The 25,852-nt window shown below is 42.0% G+C and overlaps 1 protein-coding gene across 2 annotated transcripts in view; it reads right to left on the bottom strand.

Moving 5' to 3' along the window:
• LOC308335620 (glucosidase 2 subunit beta-like) overlaps positions 1–25,852 on the bottom strand; it is a 182,357-nt gene that overhangs the window by 72,975 nt on the left and 83,530 nt on the right. The gene's annotated exons all lie outside the window — the stretch shown is intronic.

Here is a 25,852-nt window from a genome sequence, read left to right as displayed (position 1 = left end):
CTACTTCTAGCTACATCCAAGATGGCCCCTTGTGCACCTTGAAATGGGCCCTGAAGAAACAAATCGCTGGGCGTCCTGATTTACAAATGAGTTACAAATGCCCCCGGGGGTTCTAGGTGTTAACTACATGCCCAGGAAATGTGGAACCAGCTGTTTATAAACGAAAACCGTGGAAATCGTCTCAATACAGTAGGTACGGCATTGATTGTTAAAAGTTACACCATAATTCTGCATATTGGCTGCTTGCTTCGCTATGCATTATGATATATGATATGGCCACTGTTATACTGCAAAATAATGTCACTGCAATCATATTGCGGGTGCAGGCTACTGTGCAAGGCAAAACTGCACAAGACTAGAACATGAACATGTCCCAAAGTCCTCCACAGAAATCTGTGAATACATATACCAGTGTTGTTTTTGGCAGTTTGATTTAGTCGACTAAAATGTATTTTGGAGGGCCTTGATGCCATCGTGAATATAGCCGATCTACAAGCTCACAACGCGTCGCAGCTGTGAGCTAGTAGATCGGCTATTTTCAGCATGCAACCAAGTGTAAAATTACTTGTACTGGATCTCTTGTCCACTAGTCCCTTCCTAACAGAGTTTAGTTAGTTTTCATTTAGTTTCCATTTAGTTTTAGTCAGTGAAAAAAGGTAGTCGACGGAAAAAAATCGTCTTAGTTTTAGTTTTATGAGGACTAGGGAGGCAAAAGCATCTATATCACGTGAATAGGGCCCATAGGGCTTTCAACCATTATGCCATGCAGTCTTCACCCTACTCCTTAGGAGGAAGTCCTTCTGGAATTCCCCACAATCAAATGGATGTGCGCTCTCTCTGCTCATATCCCAAAAGCCCTCTTGCCATGAACCCAGCTCCATTTAACCTAAAACAAGATATGCTCACACAAACAAACGTGCATGCATGCACACACACACACACACATACACACATCCCTATCAACTCATAGCTGTAGCACACAGCCATTAACGTATGGTAGCTAAGGGAAGGCACTGAGCCTTCCCCAGGGACATGAGGAGGGGGCTTGGAGATTTGGTTTATATTCAATCAGTGAAATCAAGGCAGCTGACTGATGAATAATGAATATAAATTGAACGCTCTTCACTGGCACGGCTGTACATGCACGCTGCGAGTGGGAAAGCACAAGCCGATGCACAGATGTTCACATGTTTGCGGTAGGACTGGGCGCAGGGTTTGGAAGTAACGGATTACATGTAACGTCGTTACGTAATCAGAGTAAAAATACGATTTACAGTACATTTTAAAATGTGTAATCTGGATTAGTAAGTATTACATGCTTGATTACATTCTCCCCTTCCCCTCATCAATTTTAGGCCTACAAATAATTTATAACACCAAACAGATAAAAATAATGAAGTTAAAATACCAGGATCAGGAGGCTACACTGTGTGTGTGTGTGTGTGTGTGTGTGTGTGTCGCTGCCGGCTAGTGGTTGACCACATGCACTGTGCAGTGACGAGCGGTCCCAGCACCAATGGTGCCATTCAAATGGCACTTACCACCAGTAGGCTTGCTAAATATGATGCAGACATAACCATCACGCTATATGGACATCACACTGGAAAAGCTAGAGACAGTGTGGTGGTACAGTATGTAGAATCATTCATGCACAAAACACATTTCAAACGGAAACGACACGGGTCGGGCATACAACGAATACAAAGAGTTGATTTCTTAATGACGAGACAAACTGAATCAGTTGTAAAGCCAGCTGTCTTACACTGGGTTGGGCATTGCATATAACAATGCCCAACCAATGAAACCATATAGGTTACGTCAGTTAACCCATTCTGACCGGGAACCCATTTTGGTGTTAGCATTACATTATGCTTTATCTATTTAAAAATAGCAGATCTACAAGCTCATAGCGCGCCACCGAGTGGCGCGCTATGAGCTTGTAGGTCTGCTATTTTTGAAAAATCGAAGAACGACTGACATTTTTTAGAATCTGATCTCAGGTCAGAATGGGTTAATCAGACCAGTGTGTGTCCAGTGGAAACCTCGTATGAATCTGATCTCAGGTCAGAATGGGTTAAACAACTACCGAGGGGTCCTCGAGGAGCATAAAGGCTAGAGGTGGACTGGTCGGAGAGAGAGAGAGCATCGGGGACACTGCAGAAGATGTTTACATCCAACTAAAAGAAAGTGAATGTCCAACCTGCACCTGCACACTTAAAGATAATGCAGTGCAGGGGTTTTCTGCTTCAGAGTCTGTACCTAGAGTCCAGCACGTTATCATCAGTTCCAGTAATTTAATCCGTCATTCTCCACTGTGCTCGGGGACATCATGTCTATTTTTATAAAGTGAGAAACTGTATCCTCACTCCTTTTTGATCGCTTTCCATATGCGGCGATTCACACATGCGGCAAGTTACCATCAGCTATAAAATGACATTATGTAAAAAGAAAAAAGACACTTTAGAATGTGATTATAATGCATTATAGACCTGACCTTCAAGTAAAGGGTTACAGAGATGTTTCATCTCTGACAATGCAGAATCAGAAAATGACCTACCGGTATATCTAAATATGTTTGTCTGTTTCTCTCTTAATAATAATAATAATAATAATAACTCAGATTTATATACTGTAGCACTTTTAGGTACCCAAAGTCGCTTTACATAAAGAAAAGTAAGGAACCAACTTTATTAGGAATAAAAACAAGTAAGAGATCAGTGCTAGATTGAAAGAATAAAAGGTTAAGCATGGGTTGGGGCCTTGGGGGGGACGGGGGGACGGACATTTTAACCAAACCTCAGCTCGGTAAAACTATCTTGAAGAGCTGGGTTTGGACTTTTGAGTGAAGGTTTTTATGTAGAGGAGGGAGGGGGCTCTAAGATGGTTGGGGAGTGCATACCTGTTGCTCTCCTTTATCACCTACTGCATGTATATTTGTTATTTCGATACATCATGTGTGTGTTTTTCCACAGCATGTGTGTGTTTCTTTGTGTCTGTGGATGACGCCATATTGATATCGTCTCCTCTGACACCCTGACTTCTGACGACCCCAATCAGTAGGATGAGTGGGAGGAGGGACGGTCTAGCACAAATGGCTAGGATGAGCCAATGTGTTTATGTGCGCGTGTGCGTGCTTGCGTGCGTGCGTGTACTACTGCCCCGCCACGGGAGCCAACCCGCACCAACAAGCCCCGCAAAACAATATATTAATTAACGACCCGCCCGCCCCGCGAAAACAAAAAGTATATAGCCTACCGACCGGCTTTTCAACCGAGAGGGAGAGAGGGCCTGCGCATCACTATAGCGTGTACTGTATGAAGGAGAAAGTGCATGTAAGGGAGAACAAGAGAGACAGCTTTGCGCACAGGGTTGTATTGGCAGAGACACATTCAGGTGATGAGAATAAAATAATGCATGTTAAGTGTTGTGTAACCATGCACCTTCGCCATGGACATCCTAAAAAAGTCAACTGTGATATACAGCATATTTGACAACGCTGATTCCATACTTGATTCTTCATTTCACCCACAAGATGGTGTCATGTATGTATAGCAGCGTCAAAGCTGTCATTACAGCAATGAGACGAGATGTCAAGGAATTGGTTCCCCAAAAGAACACTTGTTGCATCTTAATACGGCATCATATATGTGACACGTCACCTCGTATTAAGGAGGCAATTATTTATTAGCACCATTGCTTCCAGTGAGGCTTCTCAGAGTCACACAAACAGTGTGACCTGCCATTTCCGATCAACAAGGTCCAGAATTAGAAGCCATATTAGCCGCTACATGATGCCATGCGACTGTGTGATAGGAGAGAGAGAGGGGGGGGGGGGCATTGCACGTTGCCTAACGCAAACACAGTCCCAGATGGTCTTCTTCTCCACCCGAGAGGAGAATATGGGGACGCTGTCATCTTCACACACGTACTGCACAGCATGTGTGATTTTTAACATGCCATGCTAACAAACCGTAAGCCACTTGAATTCTGGCTTCTTGATTACTTAATTCAAGCTATAAACTACATGACAAATAAGATTCTTTCTTTCTTTCTTAATTTTGTATTTGTTTTCGACCACCATACAGGACAATTATACGACTGTGTAAGGTACGGATGTGGAAGACTGGGAACTCTCCCTTACACAATGTGGAGCAGACTTCTGCAATGCTGGAAGAAGTTTTAACAACAAAGTTATGAATATTTTCAGAATTTGTGCATGTGTCCAATTTCTCTTCATTTTGGATGAAATAAAACAACTAAATTAAAGGCCAATTCACCAAACTAGTGATTTGTTTGTGTCTGATGCAATGACACATTGAGCTTAGACAATAGACAATGCACTGCATATGTGGGCAGTCCTTATTGCGACGCAATTTACTATGAAAACGTGCATTTCTGTGTGTCACGTCACGCCTTCATATATGGTCATGCCTCGTGACATCACGTCTCCATCTCCATATAAGGAGCTGACCTATTCTGACATTCCTGTTGAACCCTTCCTGTCCATTCAAACTCTAGACGGGCCTGCCCCAAAGTTATTAGTGCAGCCGTGCCCGGCAGCCGGCAAAGCCGGCGAGTTCTCAACAGGCCCGAAACTTAAGACCCTACCTGGGCCCTCATCAAACCCTGTACACTCAAGACACGCTACATCAAGCTACATCAAGCTACATCAAGCTACTTCAGCTACATCCAGGATAGGGCCTGGTGAGTCGCTAAATGTGCTCCGTTGCTGTGATTTAATGCTCCTAAATACCCCCCGGGCTTTTGGGTGTTAAGAAGTAAAATAGATGAATTAAGAAGCTAAATGAATATCCAAAATGTCAGCCAGTGGATTCTCTGTCCTTTATTTGGCGGTGGTTTGAAGGCAGCTGTGTCTTGAAACAACCTGGCTGCTAATTTGACTAATGAATTCTGTTTAAATGTTGTGTAGGCTAGCTGATGAAGGCAGGTGTTACTGTGTAACACTGACATGGTGTAAAATTTTAATCTGTTTCATTTAATAACAGTCGTATTGAATAAAATTAGGTGAGGTTATCTTTATGTTATTATTATTGTCCGAGTGCACACGTACACACACACACACACACACACACACACACACACACACACACACACACACACACACGGTGCACTAATATTATGCAACCCTCTCCGTCAGAAAGGCGGGGGTGACACTCCTATAGACGAGCAGTCATGGTGAAAATAAGCATACTATAGCATCGGACACACTATGGGTCCAAATCTATTCATGATCGGATACAATTTTAATCATCATTTCAGTCCAGATCCAATCCTTCTCGGCTCCGTTTCGGGCCCGGCGCGGTCGATAAGAATGTTTCTCGGGTCTATTTAGCTATTTAGTCTTGCAGACGATAATGGATGGGGAGTGCTTGTTTTAGTGTATAGTGGGGTAGCTCCAACAATTACAAGATGGTGCTTAGAAGTCCCACACGGTCCGGGCTTGTAAGGAAAACCAGTGCTCCCCATACCTTGTTCAGCTCCAGAAAAGCTGGATCACTGTAGAAACAAATAACACGCCTGTGGTTGATATAAGCTGATATACAGTAAGTACACTACAGTGATTGTCTACTAAATGGAACTCAGAATCGAGGATTGGGACAATGTTTTTAATCAAATTCATATAATTGAATTTAATCAATACATTTTTCACTGTGATGGTATTTTCTGCTGACCAGTTCACTTATAGGGGACAAATACCAAACATAGCCCCAGTTAAAGTATTATGCGTTCTCGTTGGCTCACTTTAGGGCTAATCAAACCCTCGAACACACCAATGTCAAGTTAGTGACATGAAGAGTTTTTCAATTTACACTCGTAAGGGCCGAGGAGTATAAGAACAGGACAACAACCGCTTCACGCTGGATTGTTTTCTCAGGGAAAAAATAATACACATCCGTCTCTACTTGCTGAGCACACAAAAGCCCGGCGACCAATTACAGCGAGGGGAAAGATTGAGAGAGCAGAATAAGAAGAGAGAGGGAGAAAGAAATGTGATTTATGTTTGATCTGGGCACTCGGCTTCATAAGGCCACAGCAGCACTCATTTCATTTCAGAGAGTAGTCTGTTACAACAAATACACGCCTCTGAGAGGCCCTGTAAAAAGAAAAGCCCCAATTCACAGATGATATAGTAGGGGGGGGGGGGACCCTTCGTCAGTGGGTGGGCTCGTTTCGCATTTTGATGCGGGTGAAATTGAAGTGTGTTCCATTGCAGAGGGCCCCCCCCCCCCCCCGTGTGTGTGTGTGGGGAGGGAGGGTATAATATATGTTTCAGTCACATATGACATATCACTATCAGCCAGTAATAGGTTTTCAGTTGGTTATGTTTTCTCTTTGGCTGTCTCCGAGGTTTTCTGACGCTGTATCACATGTACATACATAAAATGGCAGGGTCACGTTATGAATTTCCCGGGTATATTACAACCTGGGCTCCGGTGCCTACATCCCCAAAGTGAGTGCTCAAAGAGCCCCGGCCTGGGGAACGCGCCTGAGGCGTTATGTTACACCTTGTTAGCTAAATGCATTTCAGAGATAGACATTTGAAACCTTTCTCAGGACCCCTTTTTTCTTATACCCCCCAAGGCCCTCTCTCTCTGCCCGTGGTCTCCTGCTCCCTCACTGTTATTGCTCTTCATCCTACTACTCTCTCTCTCATAAGGGTTCGAGGTCCACTCTGGGGGTCACTGTCGACACAGAGAGTCCACTTAATAACATGAAATCACAGATTTATACGAATGTGACTCTCAAATGTGCCATTATGTGGCGGAGCGGCAGTCAAAAGGTAAAACGAAGTAGTGAATTCGTTAGCCTACACCGATATGTTACTTGTGCCATGGACATAAGTCTGCAGCAAATGCTTTTTATGTGGTAAACGGATTGTTGGCAAAGGAAAATAAAGCTGCCTTACAATCAACTGCAAGCTAGACTTATTACACATAACAATTGAAATAGGACCTATTGCCTTTGCAGCTCCACTTGTCAACGGCTACAATGTTGTACAACGTGCCGCTTTATAATTTCATGAAACCAATCCACTGCACACAGATTTTAATTTCCCAGTCATAGCTAGTGTGTGAGAAACCATTCCTGTGCTCTGAATATAATATCGGTGTGCGTTGCAACAATATCTCCATGGTGGTACAAGTGCAGCCAGCCAGTGCAAAATGTGCAGTAATCCAGTCCCACCTCTCAGGCATGGGAGAATATTTAGCCCCTCACTAAACACTGCTCTGCAAGACAACAGCATAAACGGCATGGATGTGACTGACTTCTGCCTAATCCAATTACATTAACCCATTTTGGACTGAGGTCGATTAAAAAAAAAGCCTTCTAATTCCTAATAGTTTTCTGAAAAACCCATGTTTCTATGTCAGTGCCTGGTGCTCAACCTCAACACACAGGTACACAGGTACGTACACGGACATTGCTGGTTGTAGGAGTGGTTGCACCACTCAAAAATGTTCGCTCTGAAATATATATTCAATGATTTGCGACACATTTTAACGATTTCTCAAAAATAGCAGACCAACAAGCTATGAGCTTGTAGATCTGCTATTTTTTCAATAGCTAAATCATAACATAATGTAACATAAACACCAAAAGGGGTTCCCGCCCAAAATGGGTTAAGAAACCGTTGTTCATTTAAGATGTACATTAAGCTTCAATTTGAAGAATAAAATTATGATTAGCAGATGGCTGAGAACAGACTAATTGTTGTCATGTGAGGTGAGTTGCACTGAATAAAACATGACTCACACGCCGTCAATCACGCTGCTTTCTTGGATAACGTGCGGAGGACAGCTTGTTGCCCACGGTCGCCCGCATAACCGCATACTGCAGAACCACCTCTTCATGCATATATAGATGCGGTGTGTGTGCATATCAGTACATTTAGGCTCACTTTCATTTGCTTATCCACTGTTGTATTTAACAGCCCTGACATTTACCAAAATTGATTTCCCTCACAGCCTTTAGCATTTGTTTGAACATACAACGGCGATGACTCTGTAATCCCATTTTAACCCGTTAAGACCTGGAACGCGTTCTGCATGTGTCGCCTTATCTTTTAACCACATCAACCAATATTTTAAACTTTAGCTGTTGGAAAAATAGCAGATCTACAAGCTCATAGCATGGCACTCATGTGTGCTGTGCTTGTAGGTCTGCTATTTTTGAAAAATCGTGAAAATGCGGCACAAATCTTTGAATATATATTCTTTCAGAGAGCGTTTTTAATTCAAATCTTTGCTTCTGAGAGGTTCCTGGAACTACATATTTTCAGATGGTGGTCGGTGGCCAATTACAGATACTTTCTGGGGTCCTTGACATGAAATATTGAGCACCACTGATACAGAAACGTAGGTATTTCAGAAAACTGTCAGAATTTAGAAGACATTTTTTTAATTTCGCCGTCAGGCCTCAATGGCTTAACCCATTTTGGGCGGGAACCCCTTTTGGTGTTAGCATTATGTTATGCTTTAGCTATTGAAAAATAGCAGATCTACAAGCTCATAGCGCGCCACCGAGTGGCGCGCTACGAGCTTGTAGGTCTGCTATTTATTTTTAATCGACTGACATAGAAACATATATAGCTTTTTCAGAAAACTGTCAGGATGTAGAAGAGGATTTAGAATCTGATCTCAGGTCAGAATGGCTTAATTAGAAAGATGTAGTGAGCACGCTAAGCACACGCGCTCTATTCCCCACAGCGATGCCACACTGGCGAGGAATCAATCACCAAGGCGCCGGTTGCCAAGGCAACGGACGGGGGGCTCCTGCACCACTGTCTAAGTGGTAAATGATTGCCGATGTAACTCATTGGCGGATGTGAGGAGTTTTTATATCTTTCTCTTTGTCTCAGTCTGCCTCTCTCTCTCTCTCTCTCTCTCTCTCCTGTCCCTACCGTCGTAAAGCCAGAGAGTTAATTAAAAGCAGCCAACATGAAATAAATCTAAATCTGAAAAGAAATGAAACATACAGTACAAATTGAATTCCCACGTCAAGGGGTTTGGGGTTGGGCGGTTAGGGGGGGGGGGGGGCAGTAAGGGAATATTGGTAAAATATGAATATGCAGTGTGAGAGAGGTGTGAAATGAAGAAATATACACGATTGCACATATGCACACGCACACGCACACACACACACACACACACACACACACACACACACACACACACGAGGAAGGAGGAAAATTTCCTATAGTAGGAAATATATATATATTATAATTTTTTGGACCAGTTATAAGGTGTTAGAAGCTATATATAGGCTAACACACATGGCTTAGTGATTATTCTATCGATTACTTCAAAAAGTTGGAGTCGGGAGCGGGGGGAGGGGGGGGGGGGGGGGACATAGGTTGGTGAACCAATAGGAAGTCCCTGTCGGCTCCAGCTAAATCAATTAGTATGAATAACCAATTAACCATATTTTCAATTTTGTCGTAGAACTGTGTTGCCCAAAAATCTACAAGCTCACAATTCATCACATAGAGCTTAAAGATCTGATATCCCCCCCTCTTTTGGCCAATAATGTCATGCCCAAAACAGGGATTCCCTGTTGAAATATTATATTATTTATTATCATTATTAGATATTCATCTATTAGAGTGATGTTAACTCCATAGACAATAACCAAATTACACAAAATATGTCTCCTTAAATTATGTAAGCTCCATTAGAACTGGAACAACATTGATTTTATGAATTGTTATTTTTCACAGTCTGTAACCATATTGTTATTTTTCACAGTCTGTAATCAAATTGTTATTTTTCATGAACAATGATACATCATTTTGACGTACATCATTTTGACGTTTACTTACTTTGACGTTTTATCGATATCAGAAGACAGTCCTCTGGGTATTTATTGCCCTGCCCAAGGCCTCACATCATAAACAAATACAGTATCTGTGGTTTACCACAATTGTTTCCAAAGGATCATGGTGCAAACAAGGTCACATATGTGTGTATCATAACTGCAAAAACTAAGCCAAGAATTATGTATAATATATCACGGTGTGGATGGTTTTTTAAATGCCATGGCAACAACTACCTTCGATAAGAAAAAAATCACACCCGTGTGAACTGAGTGGTGCAACTCCCCTTTCCCCTTCCTCTATCTCTCTCTCTCTCTCTCTCTCTCTCATTAGCAGGAAACAGTGCAGCACTATCTCTCTCTCTCTGTTTCTGACTATGGTACTCATAGTCAGACTGGTGCTTATAGTCACATAGGTGGGTTAACGGACTTCAGCTCAGCTGTCAGAGGTAGGCACTAGGCAGAGAATGTTGTGTCAACTTGTATGATGGGAAATTAAGTTGATATGAATGGCATCTCATGGCATTATTGTACTACCAGAACAGTGCACTGCACAGTTTGCTTATATTGTACAATTGCACATTATTTAATAGGGAGGTTTATAACAGTTGTAGCATTGACTTCACCTCCCAATAGACTGCAACTTTGTCCCTCACTCCTCAAACTGTTCAAGTATTAACCCAACCCCCACCCACAATCTATAACACCCTCGTTGCGCTATCATGGCCCCAGGCTTTGTGCCGAGTACGCCCCCACTGGAGCTCTTGAGAGACCACACTAGTGGCTGGAGACGAGAGTATGCAGAGGATAATTTGTGGCAGTGTTACAAATAAATTATATGTTGGAGAGAATTTTGGTTAACTGATGCTGATGTGAGCTCTGCCCTGAAACTATACTGTACCAGTAGAAATGTTGCATTTAATATTTCAACTGTACCTTATGGCATGATCTAATCTATAAAGCCAGCAGACACAAAGATATAACATTCTGTCTGTTAGTCTGCCTGCAGCAATGCGTGGAAGGGTGAGTCTGTGACTCGAGAACGGACGAGTGGATGTCGATGAAACTTTGTGGAAATGATCAGTACGCTGACCCGAAGACACAATTAACGTTAGACAAACATGGCCATGGTCACAATCGAGAACACAGAAGGTCATCAAACTAGAAGGGAATCATTAGAATGCTGACCTGAAACACACCATTATCCTTTAAAGGTAGTATAGGCAACATTTCTATCTGTGTGTGTACACACACACACGCGCGAGCACGCGCGCACACAGACACACACACAACCCCTCCTCTCTGACAGGTGTCGTGATTGCTGTCTTTGATACATTCAATGATTATAGAGAACAGAACACTAACGAACATAGACACTTGTATGGCTCAATCAATCAACTCAGTGAACATTAACCCCTGTGAAGTTCAAAGGGATCCCTGCCAAGGGATGAATGTCAACATAAACATTGGAACAAAACCAAAACACAGCCAGAGGTATGTGTCTTTCTGCAGGAAAACACCCCGGCACAATATAGGGGATGGGGGGGGGGGCGTCAAAGAAACGCTGTTTTGACCAAAATGCCATCTGGGACAAGGAATAGGAGATACAGGTGATTGAAAGAAACGGATAGAATGGATTATTATGGCGACGACGATCTAAGATGAACGATCCTGTGCTGTGCTAACAACACAGCTAGCTACAGCTAGCTACGGCTAACGTGAGTAGCATTATGGGTCGCTCGATCGAATGCACTATAAAAGCGCAATTGCCGAAGGGCTTCGGCAATGGCGCTGAAATTAAGGTCAATCAAAAAAATGTGATGAACTGCAAACAGTATATCTCAGGATTGGAGAGATTAGAACAATTAGAAGTGCAAATACTGTACCGTAGGTCAATGGGAGAAATTAGCTTATAGGTTCGAGGCATACTTGAAAAGGTTGGGTCATGTTGTGACTAAAAGGCCTCCTGTCAATTCATGTCAAGTTGTTACATTAAGAATTTTTATAATAACATTGCATGTGAATTTAACTCAGAGTGTAATGAAGGACTGTCACAGGGACATTTCTGCAGAGATAATATAAAGTGCAATTCATACTCTGGATTTACTGTGCACTGTGCAACTTATTGTACATGTTACATGTTTTTGGTGTTGAATCCATTCAATCAAGCTCAGGGTACAACATAAAACAAGTTGACAGTTTTATTTTGTTTCCTATGGTTTTGATGGCCAAAACAGTGAATATCTCCTGCTTCAGTGAGTACCTGATTATGTGTATACTATAGGCATGTCTTTGCTAATACTTCCATATCTTCTTAAAATGGAAGCAAGGCTAGCCAGATGCAATTTATTGTGACTTCTACTCTCTATAGGCTGCAACAGTACATTGTTGTAGAGTGGTGAAAACAAAGCACACTTCTTATGCCCTACACTTCTGATGTTTCCTATCTGACTTTGGGAACAGACGGATTAATGTGAGCTGGCTGACAGAGTAGACATGAGACAGATTGCCATGTTAATTCTGGAATTAACATTTTTTTCCAAAAAGCAGGGAGCGTCCCATGATTCCCTTCACTGGCTACCTGTTTAGGATTGATTAAAAAAAAAGAAATTACCACTTTTAAAGCCCTGCATGGCTTGGCCCCCAGCATTCTGACCTGAGATCAGATTCTAAAAATGTCTTCTGCATCCCGACAGTTTTCTGAAAAAGCTATGTTTCTACAGTATGTCAGTCGTTCTTCGATTTTTCTAAAATAGCAGACCTACAAGCTCATAGCGCGCCACTCTGTAGCGCGCTATGAGCCTGTAGATCTGCTATTTGTCAATAGCTAAAGCATTACATAATGCTAACACCAAAATGGGTTAAAGATATGCTGGAGCGTCATAGGCCAACATAGATCGGCAAACAAGGCTCTCCTGGAAGTTCCGGCTACCCAGCTTGTCACCATGGGCGACCGGGCTTTCTCGGCCCGGGCACCATAAGCTTTGGAACGCCCTGCCAGAGGCCCTGAGACATACTGTATTAGCTTACTGTGTTCTTTTAAATCACAGCTAAAAACTTTCACTCGTTGATTTATCGATTGCTTTATTTTGTGTTCACCGGTTAGTTTAATTGTTGCAGTTTTATTTTGCTGCACTGCATTTTATTCTGATATTGGAAAGCACTTTGTAACATTGTTTTGAAAAGTGCTTTATAAGTAAAGTTTATTATTATTATTATTATTATGATGCAACAACAGTTGACTGATGTGCTGCATATAGCCGCATGTATTCATCAGTAATACAATGGCATAACCTTACCGGCGTTTACCACCAACAGTTTCTGCTACATGAATTTCCAGCAAAGGAAAAACATAATATTCTGTCAACAATCAATCCAAATAACGCAAATTTAAATGTTGCCACTGACTGTGGTAATGGGAATTTTAGAATGCCAACTACAGTGTCAAATATATGCATTATGTCTTCCTTCCATCAAGTCTCTTTGCTCACCAATGTGCTCAGTCTAATTCATGCAGCTGTCAATCTAACAGCTGACTTGACTCCTCCACGCTGTCAGCAAAGGTATACTTATTTGTGTGTCGCCCTTATGTTTAGTGCAGATCCGTATATGGACATTCAGTGTGGCATCTCTGTTAAGACAAGACTATAAGGACTGTCTGAGAATAGGGTTGAGGAGGCTTGCGCTCGGAGGGGCTGCTGGAATAGGCAAGGAGGCCTGTTCCTCACTCTCTGTATGTCGTTACTCTGCTGAATCTTCTTAATAAATTCTCAATACTTCACCCTGAAGAACTTTGTCATTCCTTCATCTTTGGAAGAGCACATCACACACTGCCTGATGACGCTTCCATAATGTTGACTACAGATTTGCTTCTTCATTTAATTTTTTCCTTTATTTCTTTCTGTTTTTTTAATCCTTGAGAGCAAAAGAATGGTCGAAAATTACAGCATTTGAGATATCTCCGGTGGACCGAGGAGGAGTGAATTCACATCACTATACTGTTATACTTTGTCGAAAAGGAATTTCTGGTCCTCCCTCGGCCCGGGGAGTGTAATGGTGTGCATTCCAGCGCAGGCAGCTTGTCCATCTGGTGGTCGGTGCTCGCTGGCGGTCCGCTGGGGATCGCTTCCTCGCTACTCTCTCTCCTTCTACCACTGTCTCTCCAATTAAAAGTTACACATCAGTCTCAAGTCTCCGCCAGACTTCTCCAGATGGCTGGAATGGTAGAGCAAGCTTTTCTTCTGTTGCATTGTGTCAGTGGAGAAATCATTTACCTGTGCGTCTATTTTCAAAAAGTGCTACACAGTTGGGTGGTTGGCGGATGCTTTTGGGAATTGAGCTAAGATCTGAGTTCTTAACCCATTTAGACCTGACAACGATTCTACAAATGCCAGTTTATAGACAGTTTTCTGAAAAACCCTCATGTTTCTATATCAGTGGTGCTCAATATTTCATGTCAAGGACACCAAAAATGATCTGTAATTTGCCTCCGACCCCCATCTGAAAATATGTTGTTCCAGGAACCCCCCAGAAGCAAAGATTTAAGTTAAAAACATTCGTTCTGAAAAAATATATATTCCAAATTTGCGCCACATTTTCACCACTTTTCAAAAATTGCAGACCTACAAGCTCGTAGCGCGCCACTCGTAGATCTGCTATTTTTCAATAGCTAAATTATAACAAGGTTTAAAACACCAAAAGGGGTTCCCGCCCAAAATGGGTTAAGCATAGTAAATTTGCCAAACCTCAGCACTGTACTTTTAGAGTAGTCTGAAGTTTGAAGTGAAAACTGCATATTTCAATATTTGGTGACCACGCCGACTACCTTTCCCTGACTAACCTCATAACTACGTACAGATCCAGCATGTTTACAGTGTTTGGTTAGTAGCTATACGTTTGCTTCCATAATTATATGCTTGGTACAGTATTTCACAGCTGTTTGAGCTGAGAATACAGTGTCGGTCGGTTGTCAGGTTTATAAGGCGTGTCCTGTTTGCCAAAGTATGGGAGTAATTTTGTACCATGTATTGATCAAAGTATTAGTCAAGTGTTACTACAGAAAGACAGATATCGTTAAAACTTTCAGATTCTGGGAAGTTACAAAGCCAAATCCTGTATAATTAGCTACGGTATCTTTTTTACATTTACATATACCTGTGTTCCTTAATTACAGCCATTCATCAAAAATACTCAGCCAAAAAAGCAGTAGGCCCACGACCACGTCATGAAACATTGGCCGCAGTGTCCTAAGTGTTTGTGAAAGGCTGACTTGCAACTAGACTTGTGAGTGAAACTACAAGCCATTGTGGTTTCCGCTGCTCAGCTCTGGGCCACTGCCATACATGAAACAGCCAGTAACCAAAGATCAGAGCGAAGACATGTCAGTCTTTATTTCACGGTCATAGCATCCAGCCTATGTTATGCCACATGCTTAAGTGCAGTTGACAGGTAAATCCCATGGCTGAGCATTTTCTGCAGCTCTCTTCGCTTCTCTGTGAAAGTCTTTCCGTGTGTGGATGGATGTCCAAGCATGTCTCCTGAGGCCGCGAGACCGCAACTCTTGCAAAATGTTGCCTGAGCAACATCCGACAAGAATCCGGCAAACAATCTTTGCTATGTGTGTTCAGCACAAAATGGTGAAGAGACGAATACACATATGTAGATACTGTATGTGTATCTCCATGTGGGAAAACAATAGATTTCTCCTTGGCCTAATATGTGAAGGCAAGCTTGTGAAAAAAGCATTGATGTTAGTTCCAAGTCTACTGTGCCATTCGAATGTGGGAAACAAAAAAGCTGTCCAACTCGTGTGTTACCGTGATGATTATTAGGCTGGCAACTAGCTATCTCCGTGTGCCGTTCCGTGTATTTGAATGTCAGGCCCATTTTTCAATTAGCATGGGTTTTTGTTCCAGATAAATCAGACAACCAGATCTAATGAGAAAAATATCTGCCAATATCACATTTATTCAATGCAACAGGGGATTTTTGTTTTGTTTTTTGCTGAGCTGAGCTGCCTTTCGATCAGCCAGAGCCAGGATGAATTCTGATGCAACTCTGAAGCCATGGAGTAACGATGGTCAAACTTAAATAGCTCTGTGGGTAGAGAATACAGACAGTATAAGCCCAAAACAAGGAACTCAGCTGTGTGGAGTGTTTGTCTAGCAGGGGGTTTAAATTTCATTAGGCTCCCAAATGTGAATAATCAATTCCTGCAAAAATCCCTCCTGGTTCCCTCCTGGTTTCCCTCCTGCAAGGCAAACTATAAAAATGAGCTCCTCTCAGGCTGAGCAGGTGTCCGCCAGGTCGGGTTGCTTTTGAGGTTTTAAACCTTTTAGACATTCAAGTTACTTAACCCATTCTGACCTGAGATCAGATTCATACGAGGTTTTCCACTGGACACACACTAGTCTGATAAACCCATTCTGACCTGAGATCAGATTCTTAAAAATGTCAGTCGTTCTTCGATTCTTCGAAAATAGCAGACCTACAAGCTCGTAGCGCGCCACTCGGTGGCGCGCTATGAGCTTGTAGATCTGCTATTTTTCAATAGCTAAAGCACAACATGATGCCAACACCAAAACGGGTTCCCGTTCAGAATGGGTTAAACCTTTTAGATATTCAAGTTACTTAACCATGAAGCCGGCAAAATAGTCCTGAGTTTGCACTGTGCGTTAAAGATTTGAGGCATTTTGTTAAAAACTGTCTTGTGGTGCCATCGTATGAAGACGTCAGTCCTCCTAGGCAACTGGAATGGAATGTGAAAGAAAAACAATCACGACTCCAGAGATTCTGCAAACAAAATAAGCGCTACAGTACAAGCTCACAACGCATTGCGATGAAACGTGCTGTGAATTCTCTCTACTTTTGTGCAACACTCAAAATGTGTTAAAGGGACACTTCACCCTTTTTGCAAAAAAATATATGTTAATGACGTTTAGAAGCTTTAGATCACTTACCTGGGGGTATTTATGTGTGTAATATGTGGTTTTAGATATTTTAGATTGTAGCAGTGAGCCTGTTGTCTCTGATGTCATGGACACTGGTCTCACTACCTTCCTGGACTACAATTCCCATAATTCTTTGGTGCACTCACTGCACTGCTCCTCCTTGTGGATAGGGGGGAGAGCTGTCTTACTGAGACAACATGTAGTCCAGGAAGGAAGTGAGCCCAGTGTCCATGACATCAGAGACAACAGGCTCACTGCTACAATCTAAAATATCTAAAACCACATATTACACACATAGACTCCCAGGAAAGTGTTCTAAAGTTCCTAAACGTCATTAACATATATTTTTTTGCAAAAAGGGTGAAGTGTCCCTTTAATACAATACATTTTAACCACTTTATCCATTGATACGTTGGCTATTTGAAAATAGCAGATGTACAAGCTCACGTCGTGTCACTTTGTGCCGAGCTGTGTGAGCTTGTACATCTGCTATATTTGTCTTTTTTCTTTTTATCTTAAAAATGTTTGGAAGATTTTGAATAATCTTTGCATTTTTTAAACACAATTCTTCTTTTATGGGGGTCTCTGGCACAAAACATTTAAAATGGGGTCTGCGGCCAAATACATTTCAGAGCTGCTGCAGTAGGGCATTAATTCCCCCCAAAACATAAATTTGAAATATCGAGATAAAACATTTCTGCCTGTCAGCAACAGCTGCCTGACCAGCTCAGTGGCCTTGTGGTTAGAGTGTCCGCCCTGAAACTGGGAGGTCGGGGTTCAATCCCCGGCTGGGTCATATACCAAAGACTGTAAAAATGGGACCCAATGCCTCCCTGCTTGACACTCTGCATCGAAGGGTTGGATTGGGGGGGTCAAATCTACTAATCAAATGATTCCAGAGCGCGGCACGGCTGCAGCTCACTGCTCCTTGACTTGGGCTCACCGCTCCAAGAGATGGGTCAAATGCGGAGAACAAATTTCACTGTGTGTGACAAATCGTACGACTTTTGATGTAAGATGATGTAAAATTGGTAATTCATAATTGCAAATACTGTAACACCCCATGAACAAAATCTCAAATGAGATGCAAAATCTCAAACAATACCATTAAGCTGTGCATTTAATCCACCTACAACTTCCAATTTACTGCACGAATGTGTTACATAATGGAATCAATAATTGCATCATGATCCCTTCAGACTGCTGACCCCCAGAGGTCTATGGTCACACCTGACCAAATAACAGATCTACAATGCAACACGTTGTGAGCCTATCTCTCTCTCTGTTTCTGGTACTAATAGTCATATACTGGTGCTCATTAACGTCACATACAGACATTGCTGGTTGTAGGAATGGTTGCACCACTCAAAGATCACACTTGTGTAAAGTGAGGGGTGCCCACTGTGGCTGCCACATGACTTCACTGCTTAAAGAAACATTAAAAGTCCAATACAGTATGAACTGCCACACGACGTAATTTCCAAAAGCCAGACATTGGACGGACTATAGCGCACGTCACAAAAGCAATACTGTGCTACAGTTGGCTGTATAGCACTTGCCATTGTGTCTTAAACTATACAAAAGGCTGGTGGGAATGGGGTCAATCAGTAATTGAATAATCTCAATCCCCCTGACCCTCTGAACCATTTTACAACCGCAGATCAATAAAAACAAAAAGGAAACGACCCCCTTGTGCCACTCCACCTAGGTCACCCTTGAGTGTGATCTATTGTCATCTCTGTCAGACGATGTGTGCGTGTACTTTATTCAAGCTCATTATCTGTCGAGTGTGAGCCGGAGGTGGACGGAGCGTGTGAGCATCTCCTTCTCCTGTCACCACAACCATATGCCAGTAATAAGTGCTAAAAAGCTGGATGGCGGGCAATGGCGGAGAATACAGGGCGATAATTGAGATCATAATGGTCACGGATAGCATATAGTATACAGCCCCTGTGTTAAGCCATTTTGACCTGGGAACGATTCTGCAAATTTCTTCTAAATCCAGACAAAAAGCTGTTTTTCTACAGTATGTCAGTCGTTCTCAAACACTTTCATGTCACTTTTCACGATTCTTCAAAAATAGCAGACCTACATAGGCTACAAGCTCGTAGCACGCCACTCGGTGGCGCGCTATGAGCTTGTAGATCTGCTATTTTTCAGTAGCTAAAGCATAACATAATGCCAACACCAAAAGGGGTTTCCGCCAAAAATGGGTTAAATACAGCAATTTGTCCAATCATCTTTGCCAAGGAGTTGGATACCATGGCTACCGTCTATTGGTTGACAGCTTCCTCGAAACACTATGCGAGCGTTGATTCTGAATTGGTCATCCCACAAAGGAAAGTCATTTCACTCACTCACATACACAGTATGATCTCTATGGTGGCCAAAATGGAAAAATTGTAGCAGGATTTTTTTTTTTGTCTGCTGGCATGGTTGATTCCATCTGAAATAGCACGCCCAGGGGGCTATCAGTGATCTCAATTTGTCTGTAAATTACTGTGCAGAAATAGAACTGGACACTTAGATGTTTTGTAACCGCAAAGATCTTCTTTGTTTCATTGTACCAAACTCTATAAGATAATTACAGGTGATTATGTTCAATGACGGAGTCTTATTATGCAAGCCTTCATTTGCTGGTATGTAGAGCAGTAATGCATTACGGCGCATTACTGCTGGTACAAACATGTCTATGCTGGTATACATATGTATACACACTGTATCAGTACATGCACTATACAGTACCTAATTATAACAACAGGAATCTCTTGGTGCAGAGCCCCTGGATACCTTTCACTGTAGCAAGCTGCAGCAGCAGATTCCATACATAGATATCACAGTATAGTCCTCTTCATCCAGCAACAGGCCAACAGTTCAATGTTGCAACGCTGTAAGTTATATACTGTACGTTACAGCAGTCTCTACTTTGGATAAGGTATGATGGTATACCTGTATACAGTATATGTTTGAAATTGGCAGTAGTATACTGAGTTTGTGGCAGTTCCTATGAGGATTTCTTATGAATATCAATTGATGTTAAATGTCACATGAACCTGCAGGCGATACAAAGGACTTGGGAACATGCCTCAATTGAATAATCAATGGAACAATGTAACAAGCTTATTAATATGTTACCCCTCGCATACTGAGAGCTTTAACCCATTTTGACCTGAGATCAGATTCTAAAAATGTCTTCTACATCCTGACAGTTTTCTGAAAAAGCTATGTTTCTATGTCAGTCGTAAGTCATTTTTCAAAAATAGCAGACCTACAAGCTCGTAGCGTGCCACTCGGTGGCACGCTATGCGCTTGTAGATCTGCTATTTTTCAATAGCTAAAGCATAACGTAATGCTAACATCAAAAGGGGTTCCCGCCCAAAATGGGTTAAGTCAGTCTGTCAGGGCGAGCCACGGGTGGAGGAATAATGAAGCTGAATAAGAAATGTGTGCATATGCAAGCGTCATTGAGAACATGAGTTTCTCTGCCCTTCAATGTCGCTGTACTTTCTGCACCGCCGGTTTAGGGTACAGGCGAGTGTCGGTTTGGAGGACAAAGAACGGTCCTACACAGCTGGAAAATGAACAGGCAATACAAAAAAACTTAATATACTATACTGTACCATCTGACTATAATGTACTGTACTTCAGACAGCGTACCGTCCAGGATGAGGCTAAGTGAAAACGACATCCATTTTACACCGATAAATGACAGGAGGCAACTTCAGGTAAAGGCACTATGGAAGTCCAAGTCCACCATGGGGCACATTTAAAATTTAAATTACTTTTCAAGTGTCCAAACAAAGAAGTAAAAAAAAAAGAAAAAAAAGTAAAGTCCTCATGAATGGAATGAGATTGTGTGAGGTTGAAAAACAGAGAAATGAATGCCTTCATCTAGATCCAATCTTAGCCGTCCTGAAAAGAAGAGAGAAGCAGTACAGTGCTTTCTTTCCATGGGCACACATTTTAGTTCCATTATACAAGACCTACAGAGCTCAGCAGAAATACAGTACGCAGTGCCAACGCCGACTAATCATTGTTACCAAATCAAATCTATTCATTCTGCAAATAATGAACATAGCCACTGCTAAATTATCCCATTTTGGGCGGGAACCCCTTTTGGTGTTAGCATTATGCTGTGCTTTAGCTATTGAAAAATAGCAGATCTACAAGCTCATAACTTGTAGGTCTGCTATTTTTGAAAAATCGAAGAACCACTGACATAGAAACATAGCTTTTTCAGAAAACTGTCAGGATGTAGAAGACGTTTTTAGAATCTGATCTCAGGTCAAAATGGGTTATAGATATTTACTACGTTCGTCTCCTAGGGGGGGGGGAAGCAAAGGGGGGGGGGGGGGGGAGCACAAAGTCTTTGTTGTTGCCGAGAAGGGAGGGAGGTCAAAGCAAAGTCATTTGTCTCTGTTGAGTTGGAAATTAACTTCTGCCTCCAAGCAATTCAGCCTAGTAAGAGCCCCTGCTATGCCACTGACCTCTTGTGCAACGGTGGTGAGGCAAACTGTAATAGCATGGTGGAAGGTGTATGACCCCACTAGATTAGCATTGTACTGTTGATATGACACACTTTCAGAGGAAAAATGAGCAATTTTCCCAGTCATTTAATGTGGAGGAGAAGAGAAAAAAAAGACTGCAGTGGTGGATATAAACCAGGTTGATTCATGGCACGGCTGAGTGAAATCATAAAATGTGTACAAAATGTTCCACTCCGTAAGGAATTACGCCTTTTCTTGTTTTTTAACAGCAGTGAGAAAAATGCCTTAATTTTTAAAACAGCAATTTAAGTGAGGCATTCAATTTATCGATTCATATTCATTATGTGTCATACTCGGCAGGGGAAAACAGAGTGCATATGGACAATTAAGTTTTTGTCATAATAAATGACACATCTCTCATGCAGAATGGGCTGCATAAGAACAGAGGTAAATACCTCGCGTGTCTGCAGAGCAGCGCGGAGTAAACATGAAGGTCGTTGAGCAAACCTCTCGAGGAGGAACAGTCACAACAAGGAGTGCATAAGAGGGACTGTCTGCTAGATTTAGAATGCTTTCACTGTGCATAATATGTGAACAAGCCAACAACAAAGGTTGTTGAGCATTTCTGTTTTGTACTCTGGGTATGTATGCTGTTTGCTCAGCAGAAAACGTTCATGTCTTGAGTTAAGAGGGTTGCAAAATACTGTAAATGATTAGGTAGGAAGTTATAATGAGCATACCGTGGGGTATACTCTATGTTCATGATAGTGTGTAATAGGCTATGCTACAGGCTAGCTACACAGTCAAATCCTTTGGGCGGGAACCCCTTTTGGTGTTAGCATTATGTTATGCTTTAGCTATTGAAAAATAGCAGATCTACAAGCTCATAGCGCGCCACCGAGTGGTCTGCTATTTTTTGAAAAATCGAAGAACGACTGACATAGAAACATAGCTTTTTCAGAAAACTGTCAGAATGTAGAAGACATTTTTAGAATCTGATCTCAGGTCAAAAGGGGTTAATTGTAGCATCTGCTCTGAGTGTAAATAATATTTACACACCATATTATGGGTCTGTTCTGTTTTTGGTCCCTTACCCATAATTGTCCATTTGGGTCGATTGTTGCACTAACTCTTTTTACTGTGTAAGCTTGTTTTCTCTAATATCAATGTTAATCTTGCATAATTTTGCCATTGATTACCAATTTTGACCATTTGATTTAACCACATGAGCCCTACCGGGGGGGGGGGGGGGTGAACATTTGGCGAAAATAGCTCATCTACAGGACAAGCTCGTAATGTGTCACATTGTGAGCTTGTAGATCAGTTATTTCCGGTGAAGAGATTTGGTAGAGCGAAAAAAGGTATAGAGCCCTGGGGGACCCTGGTCAAAAGTGCATAGAGTTTAAGTATTTTAACGTTTAGATTTTTACTGCGTGGCACCTACAGCAAAGGGCAAGCAGTATAGATTTAGTATAGTATTTGTCTGAAGACCCTACTCTCGCAGAAACTAACTATGTACAGTATGTATGCCCCATCCCCCAGCACGGTGTGTCTGTCCAAAGCTAATCTTGCAAACCACTAAACCGAAGGAACTCAAATCCCCAAATATTTCTTTATTATTATTTTGTATGTGCGTACAACCTTAGATCAACCGTCCTTCCAATGTCCCCACCTCCACATTATTTGAGCAAAACTGATATACATATAATAAATATACATATAAGTCGGATTTTAGTGTGTCACTAAAGCGGTGTATTTTGATTGGGCCTTTTGACTCAAAGGCTGATCAGCTTTCAGGAACAAACCAAAAATACACAGGGAAGACATATTTGCATATTATAACCACACCTGGTCTATTACAGTAATGTTAACTCTATAAACAGAAAAAGTACAAATCTATGGTACCAGACATACAGTACTGTACTGTACATAACCAAAGCAGTATCTATGAAGACCGGAAAAAATATATTGCAGAAGACCAGAAAACTCATTCCAACCACTATACGTATCTTTGCAATAAAATACTTGGTTTCAATACCATCGGGAAAACTCTAAGAATGTATAGGAAAATACTTCAAAGGGTGTATGCTCCGACGCTGGACGAGGTGTAAATATGCAAAAACAATTTACTTGCCATTAAATGCATTGACTGCCGTGACCATCACAACTGCCTGACCTTAACCCATTCTGACCTGAGATCAGATTCATACGAGGTTTCCACTGGACACACACTGGTCTGATGAACCCATTCTGACCTGAGATCAGATTCTAAAAATGTCGGTCGTTCTTCGATTTTTCAAAAATAGCAGACCTACAAGCTCGTAGCGCGCCACTCGGTGGCGCGCTATGAGCTTGTAGATCTGCTATTTTTCAATATCTAAAGCATAACATGATGCTAACACCAAAATGGGTTCCCGTTCAGAATGGGTTAACAACATGCCACGGCTGAGTAAATTAATATTTGCCAGGTGCAAATGTAATGCTAATGCTGACCTTTTAACATGACCACACACACATTGCACAGCCCTACTTCTAACCTTAACATGCCCTTCCAGAAAATCACTAACCCGTTCAACCCAAGCCTGCACAGACAGCCTCATAATTAAAAAAATGAACAAAAATGTCTAGAATGTAATACAATAGGAACCAGCAGCAGTACTTACTATGTCATGTGATGTGTCTCTAGCAAATGCTACAACGTAATGCGAATTACAACCACAGAGCTGAATTTATTCTTTACCAAAGACACGACATGTGCAACTAAAGTTTTTCCTATTCAACACTGACACCACATTTCCTACTGTACCTAAACATGTACAGTTGTACACACACAAACACACACACGCACACACACACACACGCACACACACACACTCACACACGCACGCACGCACGCACGCACGCACACATGCACACACGCAACACGCCCTCCAGCCCCACAATGCTCATCCACGCAGTATACAGCCTGGAAGGATCAATTTTCTGAGCTTGGCTCTCCTTTGTGTGGCCTTAGAGATTATTGTAGACGGGATAATTGTTGTCTTCCGTGGACCCTTGCTATCTATAGGGACCCACCAGCAAGAGAAAAATGCACACACACACACACACACACACACACACACACACACACACACACACACACACACACTTTGCTGAGAAAACAATACTACTACAGCACTAATTAGGATCTCAGCAGGGAATCGAGAAATCGGGTGCATCTCACACCTGCTTTACGAACCTGGGAGAAGATAGAGCAAAAAAAAAAGAAAAAGGAACTTGATACACGCGACGCACAAACAGTGCAATTCTTAGTTAGTAAATATAGGACACATTCATCAGCTTCTCATGTCGCTGGTGGCTCGGCATCACCTCGGTCTAAATAACAGAATACCTCAAGGATCCGTGCATGTGCAGCTGTAAGAGATGAGAGTTGCACAATGGTGTATTCACACTTCTTGCCACATAATATTCTGTATTAACCCACATTGACCCGAGTTCGATTCTACAAATGTCTTCTAAATCCTGACAGTGAGTTTTCTCAAACAATTTCATGTCAAGGACTCCCAAAAAATATATGTAATTAATTAGCCCCCGACCCCCATCTGAAAATATGTTGTTTCAGGAACCCCTCAGAAGCAAGGATTTGAGTTAAAATGTTCGTTGTGAAAGAATATATTCAAAATAGCAGACCTACAAGCTCGTAGCGCGACACTCGGTGGCGTGCTATGAGCTTGTAGATCTGCTATTTTTCAATAGCTAAATCATAACATAATGTTTAAAACACCAAAAGGGGTTCCCGGCCCAAAATGGGTTAATGTACTCACTACCCCTTCGTGACCCCCCCTTTGGAAGGCATGTGTCTCTTGTTATACCGAGCACAATCTAACAAAAACAAAATAACAAAAAAAAAAAAATAACGATTCTCGGGGCATCTTTGTGTGCTGACATTTGAGACACCTACTCGCTTAAATCTGCTACGCTGTGTTCCTCTGTGTTCCTTGATGACAATGTGCACTACAAATGACACCCATGATTCCTTTATCTCCCCAGATAAAAGGACGCGAGTCATCTCCCCGACTTCAAAGTCGGCGCCCGCCCGCCGTCGAAGTAGTTCAGATTATGCGCGTTGTCCAGAAGCGCCGATCGAACCGATATGCCCATATGTGGGCATGCCAATATCCTGTGTGTTGAAGTCTGTCTGTGGGTTTCATATGAAAACTGAAAAGCATTAAAAAGAGCTTGTGACTAAATCATAACTACACTGGATATAAAAGGTTATTTTTCCACATTTCCTGAAAAGTAACAGTTTTGGACATACAGTACAAGGGTTATTATGTCCGATAGAGACGATATTAGTTTAAAACGCAGGTGGCTTGCGCACATCCAGTTCCTGGCTGGTGCTGGACTAAGGTCAGGTGATGAAGGCCGCTCACGGCCGAAACGTCGTGTATTTATTAATGGTGTTGTAAATAAAACAAAAGACAAAACACTACTGGAGCAAAGCCTGTGTGCGTCCGGACTACTTCCTTCATCGACGATAGACACGATAAACATTCTGGCAAAAGCAAAGAACACAAAGGC

The sequence above is a fragment of the Protomyctophum bolini genome, assembly GCF_963924005.1.
Source record: "Protomyctophum bolini genome assembly, chromosome: 20".
Taxonomy (NCBI): Eukaryota; Metazoa; Chordata; class Actinopteri; order Myctophiformes; family Myctophidae; genus Protomyctophum; species Protomyctophum bolini.
This window is presented reverse-complemented; position numbering and strand designations above follow the sequence as displayed.